The following is a 10,507-nucleotide window of genomic DNA, read 5'->3' as shown; positions in this document are numbered from 1 at the left end:
ACACAGCGTGCAGGAGGCCACTGGTTGGGTGAGCTCCTGCAGTGGGCCCAGGCCGGGCCGAGCGGAGCTACTTCTGCGGAAGCGAGGGCTGTCGGGCGGTGGCTCATCTGACCTTCCGAACTCAGGGGACGGAGAAGCCACCCGCCAAACAGGCCAGCTGTAGCCCGCGTGAAGCAGAGATGCGTCTCTGTTTAACCTGTGCTAGGAAAGTAACCTTGAAACGACCAACGCATATTTGTTCCCCGTTCCTGCTTCCTTCAGCCCTCCTCTGCCTGTGAAGCCAAACCCCTCTGCTGAGCTCATCAGAACATTCGCTGTATATTAAGGAATGAGGGGCTGACCGAATCTAGAATCACAAACAAAAGCAAATTTGATCTCTGAACTAAATATGTTGTAATTTTGTCTTTTGATATAAAAAAGTTAGTCCTTATTATTAACAGTTTTCCTATGTGCCAGCTCCTGTTCTTGGTATTTTATGATTTATGAACTCAATTTTCACAGCTAAACTACTTTCCAGATGAGTTAAGTAGTGCAGACAGGAGGGTTCACACAAGGTAAGTGGTAGAACCAGGCCACCTAACTGGGCCCCTTTTCTGCTGTAAACCACAAAGCTGCGGTCAAAAACATTTGCCGAATGTCTGCATGACCACAAAACTGTAAACAGCAGCTAGCCTTATGTGGTGTTTAATGATTTTTTAAAATGAAATATTGTATTTTGAGATAAATGTGGATTTATTCACATGAAGTTGTAAAACATAATACAGAAATGATAGAGAGACCTGTGTATCCTTTACATCTGGTAATATCACCATAGGGTACTGACATTGATCTTGTCAGACACAGAACATTTCCATCACCACAAGGATCCCTCATGTTGCCCATTCGTAGCCATACTCACTCTCCTCCAGACTCTATCGCTAATCTGTCCTCCATATCTATAATTTTGTCATTCCAGGAATGCTATACGAATGGAATCATACAGCATGTGAGCTGTGGGATTGGCTTTTTTTAATTCAGCATAACTCTGGAGATATATTCAAGTTGTATGTATCAATAGTTTATTACTTTCATGTGGAGTGGTATTCCGTGGTGTTGATGTAGCACAGTTTGTGTGCCACGTCTGGGTTGGGGCTATTATAGCTTGTGTGTGTGTGGGGGGGGTAATAACTCTTAACAAAAGATCTACCCTCTAAACAAGTTTTTAATGTATAATACATCATTGTTAACTATAGATACAATGTGTACAGCAGATCTCTAGAACTTAATCATCTTACATAACAGAAACTTTATACCCTCTGAGCAACATCTTCTCATTCCCCTGCCCCCACTCCATCCCTGGAAACCACCATTCTATTTTCTGCTTCTAACAGTTGGACTATTTTAGATTTCACATGTAAGTGAAATCTTATTTTACTTAGCATAATCTACTCAAGGGTCATTCATGTTGTAGCAAACGGCAAGATTTCCTTTTCTTTTCCCCTAAGGCTAAAAAATATTCCTCTGTGTGTGGATCACATTTTTTTTATCCATTCATCTGTCAGTGGACATGTATATTGTTTCTACATCTTGGCTATTATGAATAATGCTGTAATGAACATGGAAGCACAAATATCTCCTTGAACCCTTACTTCAATTCTTTTGGATATTTACCCAGATGGGGATTGCAGGATCATATAGTAATTCTAGTTTTAATTTTTTTTTTTTTTTGAGACAGGGTCTCACTTTGTTGCCCAGGCTAGAGTGAGTGCCGTGGCATCAGCCTAGCTCACAGCAACCTCAAACTCCTGGGCTCAAACAATCCTGCTGCTCAACCTCCCAAGTAGCTGACACAACAGGCATGCGCCACTATGCCCAGCTAATTTTTTCTATATATATTAGTTGGCCAATTAATTTATTTCTATTTTTAGTAGAGATGGGGTCTCGCTCTTGCTCAGGCTGGTTTCGAATGCCTCGGCCTCCCAGAGTGCTAGGATTACAGGCATGAGCCACCGCGCCTGGCCTAGTTTTAATTTTTTGAGTAATCTCCATACTGTTTTCCACAGTGGCTGCACCCTTTTGCATTCCCAACAGTGCACAAGGGTGCCAATTTCTCCACAACCTCACCAACACTTGTTATTGTTTGTCTTTTTGGCAATAGCCATCCCAGCAGGTGTGAAAGGATACCTTATTTTGCTTCTGATTTGCATTTCCTTGATGGTTAATGATGTTGAGCACCTTTTCATATACCTGTTGGCCATTTGTGTATCTTTGTTGGAGAAATGTCTATTCAAATCCTTTGCCCATTTTTAAATCAGGTTATTTGTTTTGGGTTTTAGTTTTTGTTTTTGCTATTGAGTTAAAGGAGTTTCTTGTATATTTTGAATATTAACCCTTTATCATATATATGGTTTGCAAATATTTCCTTCCAACCTGCAGGTTGCCTCTTCCTGCTGTTAATTATTTTCTTATAGGTTTTTGTGTGAAAATCTTCATTTCTCTGTGATTAATGTCCAGAAGTGCAATTACTAGGTCATATACTACATTTATTTTTTTTCCTTAGGAAACCATCAACTGTTTTCTAGAGTGAGTATACCATTTGACCATTTCTAGCAGCAATTTATGATATATACGGTTTCTCCAAATCCTTGCCGGTATTTATTGTTGCTATTGTTAAAAAACATTTAACCATACTGAGAAATGTGTAGTGATATCTCATTGTGTGTGTGTGTTTTAATTAAAGAACTAATGTACTTTATACAACAGTTTAAGGATTACAGAAAAATTGAGCAGATATTACGGAGAGTTTCCACATGCCCACCTCCTCTTAAACACTTGCATTACATTAGTGTGGCACATTTGTTGTAATTAATGAACCAATATTTGTTGTGGCCCATTTATAGGACGGAGGATGAACACAGAACACAAAACAAAAATGCAGAACACAAAGAAAAACGCATATACAAAGATGGTTGACTCAAGTGTCCAATGCACTGATCAGTTTTATTTTATACTCTAAAAAATTAAAGTTAGTTCCCTGTATGTGACCACTCAGGCATTTCAGCAATGGCCATAAATTCTGGAACACATAGACTTAAGGACACAGATGTTGCCTGATTGAGAATTTCCAGGTGGTTGCTCTAGGCGCCAGGCATAGATCATGGACCAAGATTAGCAAGGATGGGCAAGGCAGCCACAGGGGGCATTTCTCGTCCCCACTTGTTCTTAGGCTGGCAGCTGTACCTGGCTTAGTTCGCCCCTCCCTTGAGAGGTCTTACCTGTCATTGACTAACCAGCCATCTTATGGGGCTTAAGCAGCAATAACAGGAACAATGTGTTTATTGTGTGGCCTCCAGGGCAGCTCTTGCTTACTTGCAGCTCAGGTCCTTTGTTTTGCCTCTAGGCAACAGCCTTGTTTATCACAGGGAGCCTGTCCAGAACACATTGCTTTCAAACGCTATGGGCAGAACACGTACATTACTCACTAAATTTAATTCTTAAACTAGGAAAATATATGTCAGTCCCCTACAAATATTGATACATTATTGCTAGCTAAACTCCAGAGTTTACATCAAGTTTACTTTGTTTTACAATTCTGTAGGTTTTGACAAATGCATAATAATATGTATCCACCATTACAGTGTCATACAGAATATTTCACTGCCCTAGAAAATCCCTGTGCTGCATCCCTAGGAACTCCTGGCAAACACTGATTATTTTACTGTCTCCACAGTTTTGCCTTTTCCAGAATGTCATATAGTTGGCATCAAACAGCATGTGGCATTTTCAGTTTGTTTTCTTTCACTTAGCAATATTCATTTAAGTTTCTTCCATGTCTTTCAGTAGCTTGTTTTTCAATAGCTCATTTCTTGTTATTGCTGAATAATAAACCATTGTACGTACCAGTTTGTTTACCCATTCACCTATCAAAGGACATCTCAGTTGTTTCCCTTTTTTGGCAACTATGAATAAAGCAGCTTTATTCATAGTTGCCATAAATGTTTGTGTACAACTTTTTGTGTGTACATGTTTTCAACTTGAGTAAATACCTAGGAGTGTGATTGCTGACTCATATGGTAGTATGTTTTGCTTTGTTAGAAACTACCCAACCATCTCCCAAAATGCATTCCCACCAGCAATGAGAGCCCCTGCTGTCTCACAACCTCACCACCATTTGACATCCACCATTTGACATTGGGAGTTTTTTTTTAGTTTTAGCCCTTCTAATAGGTGTGTAATGATATCTCATTGTGGCTTTGGTTTGCAATTCCCTAATGCCATGTGATGGTGAGCACTTTTCCCATACTTATTTCCATCTGTATATCTTCTTTGGTGAGTTGTCTGTTCAAATCTTTTGCCCATCCTTCAAATCAGTAATTTATTTTCTTATTGTTGAGTTTGGAGTTTTTTGTATATTTTGTAGATAAGTTCTTTAGCAGCTATGTGTTTTGAAAAATTTTCTTCCAAATGTGGTCTTTTAATTCCCTTAACAGTATTTTTCACAGAGAAGTTTTTAATTTTAACAAAGTACAATGTATTAGTTTTTGTTTTTCTTTTATGGATTATGCTTCTTGATGTTGTATTTAAAAACTCATTGCCAGGCCAGGTGCGGTGGCTCACGCCTGTAATCCTAACACTCTGGAAGGCCAAGGTGGGCGGATTGCTCAAGGTCAGGAGTTTGAAACCAGCCTGAGCGAGACTCCGTCTCTACTAAAAATAGAAGGAAACTAATTGACCAACTAAAAATATATAGAAAAAATTACCCGGGCATGGTGGTGCATGCCTGTAGTCCCAGCTACTCAGGAGGCTGAGGCAGGAGGATCGCTTGAGCCTAGGAGATTGAGGTTGCTGGGAGCTAGGCTGACATCACGACACTCACTCTAGCCCGAGCAACAAAGTGAGACTCTGTCTCAAAAAACAAACAAACAAAAAAAAACCTCATTGCCAAATTGAAGGCTTTCAAGATTTTCTCCTGTTATTTTCTAGAAGTTTTATAGTTTCACATTTTACATTTAGGTCTATGCTGTAAGTTAATTTTATGAAAATGTAAAGTCTGTGTGTGTTGTTTTTCATGTCGATGTCCCAATGTCCCAGCATTGTTAACCACTTCGGTACGAGCACCGACTATAATCGATAGCCACAGATGAACGCACAGAGCCAACTGTCGACTTTAGCTGACAGCCGTGATATGCAGGTCCACAGCCGAGCAGTGACTTTAGCCAACAGCCGTGATATGACTTTTCTAATTTTTAATTTATCAAAATAAAATTGTGAACATTTAAAAATAACGTAATGAAAACATATATGTATATGTTACCTATTCTGATTGACATGAGAAGTAAAGCTGCCTGTAAAGTGAAAGCAGCTCTCAGTGCTTTAAAGCTTTCCTCGTCACACAAGAGAAAACGGATTCGTCATCAGTGCACAGCACAGACCACCTTGCGGACTGTGAGTGCTGCTGTGGGCAAGGTGTCGCCGCCGGTGAGCGCCATACCGAAGTGGTTATAAAGACTGTCCTTCCTCCATTAAATTGCCTTTGCTTCTTTGTCAAAGACCAGTTGGCTATTTTTGAGAATCTGTTCCTGGTGCCTCTTTTCTGTCCCCTTGACTTAACACTGTACTCTGTGGGCAATTTTATGCTGTCTTGGTTACTGTCTCAAAGTTGGATAGTGTCAGTTCTCCAACCTTGCTCTTTTTCTTTAGTATTGTGTTGGCCATTCTGAGTTGTTTTCCTATCCACACAAACTTTATAATCACTTTCTCAATATCTATAAAACAACTTGCTGGGATTTTAACCAAGTTTGCATTGAATCTATAGATTACTTGGGAAGAAATGACATCTGAACCATAGTGAGTCTTCCTCCCCCTGAACATGGAATCTCTCTCCATTTATTTAGATCTTTGATTTGTGAGGCCCTGCAGATCTGAAGTTCCTCTTCTGGGTATAGTCACCATCCTGACCTTCTCCGTTTCTTCCCCAGAAGAACTGGATGGTACTTGTTAGCAACCTCCGAGTGGAGGTTGTTCCAAGTTCTTGGTGATTGCTGGGAAAAGAATTTCAGGTCACACCACATAAGCCAAGCAAGTGACAGCTTTTTATTGAAAGCAAAAAGTACTCTCTCAGGAAAGAGCAGGCAGCCATAAAAAGGGAAACTAAACACCCATCCTTCACAAGAAGGAACCAGTGTTCAAAGTTTAGTGAATACCTTTACAGCCCTTAACAGATACTATACAAAATCATGAAGAACAATTTTTATCGAAGAAAGTAAAACTGAAAAGAAGTAAATGACTTTTTTGAAAAGGCCACTTTGTGATAAAGTGCGTGAACATAGAGGCTTGGTTTCCTCAAAGGTCTCCGGTATGAAAATCTTCTATTGCTTTGAAAGGCCTTTCAGCACCAGTCCTGAATGCTTGCCCGGTGACATTAGCAAAGGTGTATTTGTGGGCAAACCTCAGCAACAGCATTTAAAAGAAGATCCTGGGATCCACGGGTTCTAAGTCCATCAGCATTAATAAGAGACACGACTGTGGAACAGTCTCTTTTGAGTATGGATCCTGGGGCATTTTTGAAACTTTGTGTTACATTTTTAGGTAGTTTGTTCTTTCCTAGAGGCTTCTTACCATGAGGAGAAAGCCTTGCTAGCAGAGTTGGTGGCCGAGAGTCAGCTTCTGGAAATTTAACATAAAGTTCTGAAAAAGAACAATTAAGTACCGATTGCTGATTAAGTGAAGCTCTTTGTTATGAAAATATTGAATCTCATCCTATAGGCCCTGGTTTTCCTTTGTTTCTGTTGCAAGGCCAGCATGGCTTGATCCTTCTCTTACTGAAGCAGAACTGCTTTCTCTTGGATTGAGTTAAGTGTATGTAAAAGCTGGTGTAATTCTCCACTTTTGCTTTGTTCTTTTCTTTCAATAGTTCCTCAAATTCATGGGCTTCCTTCATTGCATTACACTCAAACTCTATATCTCATAATATCATGGCATGCTTCATATTGGTCTCTTGTAATGACAGGTATTATCTTTCCTTTTCCCTGGGTGTTTTTGCTATTTTTTCATTTTGCTGTTTCAGTGGACACATGACCATTTGTAAAACTGAAATTCTCTCCAGGTTGCTGCCTGCCTGCCTGCCTACCTCAAAATCTCATTTTCATTCTCTTCATTAGTGAGATTTTCCCTGACAGAACGAAAACTGACAATTTTTGGCTCTGATGAAAAGGTTTTTCCCCTTAAGTAAGATGTGTAGAATATTTTATTTCTGCTTTAGCTGAGTAACTTCTGACTCTGTTCAAGTGCTTTTCTTTCTAGTGCTGAGGTGGCAACAGTTGAATCAGACAGTCTCTGATTATCTTCCTGGAGGGTTCTAATGCTTGCATCTTTTTCTAGCACTGCTTTTTCTCAGTTTGTCAATCTCTTCTAGGAGGAGTTTCAAAGACTCACTTAATAGAGCATACTTACTTGCCTCAGGAGATTTGGCTGACTGTGGCCAGATTGATGTTTCTATACAGAGCTGTGATAGAATAGCAAGTTTCCCCAATAGACTGACCTTCCTATTGCAAAGCTGCCCTGTGCTGTGCTGAATTTGTCCTTCTTGAAGTTGGGTTGGCCCATGCTGCATATTTTGTACTGTGGCCACTACTTGCTGTTGCCATTCTTCCATGTTCTTAACTTGGTGTTTAATTTCTCACATTCTCTAGAAGTTCCTCAAACTGGTTACTATCAATACTTCTTATGTCATTACCAGTGCTGGATGTTTGCAAAATGGTGACTAGTCTGACACTTCTGACTTACTGCATCTATTTCAACATCTTTTCCTCTAATGAGATATGATACATGCTGAACGGTGTCTCTAAACATCTCAGCTTGACTGCTACCTCGAAGGCTTGTGGACAATTTTTAATTTTCATCTTGTAGCTTGCTGATGGCTGCTTCTTTGGCAACGATGATCTCCATCATTTGCTGATACTCTCTTTTGAGATAGCTGTTTTCGTTAGCCTTTGCATTCCAAACAGCCAACATTTGCTCTTCTTCCAAAGCAGCCTGGAGTTACTGCTGAAGGAAAGCAACACCGTGGGTGTGAGAAGCTGAGGGTGCTCTAGGGTGAAGAGCCTCAATCTCCAATCTGTCTGCTGGAAAGTCCCATCACTGCACAGCCAGTTCGTTTCAGTTAGAGACGCGTTCACTGCATTGAGAAGTTTCATGTCCAATTCTTGTTTCTTCATCCCTTTCACTGATCTTTGTTCTGTTGTATATTCCAAATTCTTCATTTCTTCAGCATTGGCTGAAAAGAGTTGAGTGTGTATGTGTGTGTGTGTGTGTGTGTCTTCCATCTTCATCAGCTGAAACCAACTTTTTATTTTCCACCTCTGTTTAAATTTTCATTGAGCTGTTTCATTTCTGAAAGACTTAGTTTTAAATTTCTCACATCAGCTTCCCTTTCTTTAAGTAAATCATCCTTAAAATTCCTGTTAGAGCAGGTGTCCTCAAACTACAGCCCGAGGGCCACATGTGGCCTGCCGAGGACATTTATCTGGGGTGTTTTTGCCACTGTTGCAGCAAGTGTTACAGTTAGTGTTACAGCTAGCGTTACAGCTCTTGTTACAAAAGAACTGAGCAGTACACAAGAAGTCAGAGAATGGTCTTTACTCCTCCAGCAGGCTCAACCGACTTCTGCCTTCTGCCCGCCCCCTTGTTCTCCTCCTGCTTTTATACCCTTGGTAGGACTCAAAAAGCGTCCAATCAGCAACAAGCTTTAACATCCAATCAGCAACAATCTTTAACGGTGCTCAACAGTTTTTCCCTGTCACCACTGCTGTCTGTCCTGCTTAGCAGCCGACTAGTCTGGGGCCCACAGTGTTCACGTGTGGAAGGTGCGCCGCACTCTCCAACGGCCCTCCAATGGTCTGAGGGACAGTGAACTGGCCCCGTTTAAAAAGTTTGAGGACCCTTATGCTTGAGAGTCAGTGTTCAGTCATTTCTGACTCTAGAAAGTGCCTTCTCCTCATTTTGTCTAATAGGTTCTTTACATTTAACAGGGTAGCCACATGGCCGCCCACTTGCCCCAAGAAGTGGCCTAAGCCGGAGCCAAGGCCAGCCAACCAGAATGCCATTGCCTCGCGTCATAGAACTGACCTGGTCTGCTCTGAGAAGTGCCCAGCACAGTCAGATCAGGTCTGAGGACCCAGGGAGACTTGGTTGCTACAACAAAGGACAACCAGGCACACAATGGTGGGTTTCTAGGCAACGCGGGCTCAGAGCCTCCCAAGGGCAGGCGCTGCCTGGAAACGCTGAGGCCGGCCTGGGCCTAACCAGGGCACCAGTCCAGAGCCGGGGCTGTGCTTGCCCCACGACTGCCTGCGCTCTGCCCACCTAGGGGCGGCCCCTTCTCCTCCCGCTTCAGTGACTTTCTCCAGCGCGCCACGCCCCTCCTGCCTCCGGCGCTGGCCCGCCAGACCACTGTAGCAGAGGGCGGCCCCCACGTGCTTTTCCCTGAGCGTATGAGCACGTGTTAAGCAGAATACACATTCCCTCCATGTTTTTACAGCGGTACTATAGAGTACGCTGCGTGTGTTCTGCAGCTGGTGACATTCACACGAGTGACTTTAAATGGAGGTAAATTTTCCATGGTGAACTGCATCCATTTGAGCTTCTGAAGAGCCAAGTTGGGGCACTGGTATGAGGAATGTCTACACCTGCGCATAAGCTCTACCATCAGGGAGACAGAGTATTTCCATTACCTGGAAAAGGTCCTCATGCCCTTTGCTATTCCCCCTCCACCCTCGCGCCCCAGCAAGCCTGGTTCCGGTATCTGTTCCCATGGATGAGGTTTCGTGGTCCTGGACGTCGTACACAAGGGACCGCACGTTTACACCCTCCGTGTCTGGCCTCTTCCCACCCGTATCTGAGATCTCATCAAGGGAGTGAGTTGTAACTCCAAATGGATCACTCTACTGATTGATAGATCAGCCACAGGCAGAGTATAAAGGTCCTGGTAGCTTGCAAGGCACCGAGCTAGTGCCCAACAAAGGGCACAGTTTTCACACACTGAAATCCACTAGGGGTGGTCGGGCGGGGGTGAGCCAGGACTCTGCTGGGCTCGGCTGGACTTGGAGCAGTCGGCACCTCTGCAAGTGACACAAGACATTATCTACATAGAGGTAGCACTTGTTTTCTCAGGCAACTATTCTCATATGAGGAATTTTGGGCCTCTCAAATGGAAATGATTGGGAACCAACTCAGCTAATAGGTGAGATAGGACTTATGCCAAAATAGATTGTTTCAGGCAAAATAAGCAATTACACCTGGAAAATTCCCAGAGCCACCCTGGCAGTGGCAATTCTGCATAATCCCTGGTTTGTAAAGGGAGGGAAATGGACATATAAGGGGAGAAAAATCTGTTGGCAGATTATTTAATGGACTTTCCCTCTCATTAGAAAATAAATATATGCTCATTGTTCTAAAAATATTTTCAAGCAAGGTAAAGTGAATGAAATATAAAGTAGCTGTCCACTTTCTAGTCTCATGCTGGAAGTAT

At 42.1% G+C, this 10,507-nt stretch overlaps 1 long non-coding RNA gene across 4 annotated transcripts in view; it reads left to right on the top strand.

The window, feature by feature from the left end:
- The window catches only part of LOC142861119 (uncharacterized), a 41,712-nt gene that overhangs the window by 587 nt on the left and 30,618 nt on the right, over positions 1-10,507 (top strand). For all 4 annotated transcript variants that reach the window (XR_012912494.1, XR_012912495.1, XR_012912493.1 and 1 more), the window contains exons 2-3: positions 956-1,043; positions 5,071-9,201. This is a non-coding gene — a long non-coding RNA (uncharacterized LOC142861119). The remainder of the gene's footprint in view (positions 1-955; positions 1,044-5,070; positions 9,202-10,507) is intronic.

The sequence above is a fragment of the Microcebus murinus genome, chromosome 16 (genome assembly GCF_040939455.1).
Source record: "Microcebus murinus isolate Inina chromosome 16, M.murinus_Inina_mat1.0, whole genome shotgun sequence".
Taxonomy (NCBI): Eukaryota; Metazoa; Chordata; class Mammalia; order Primates; family Cheirogaleidae; genus Microcebus; species Microcebus murinus.
This window is presented reverse-complemented; position numbering and strand designations above follow the sequence as displayed.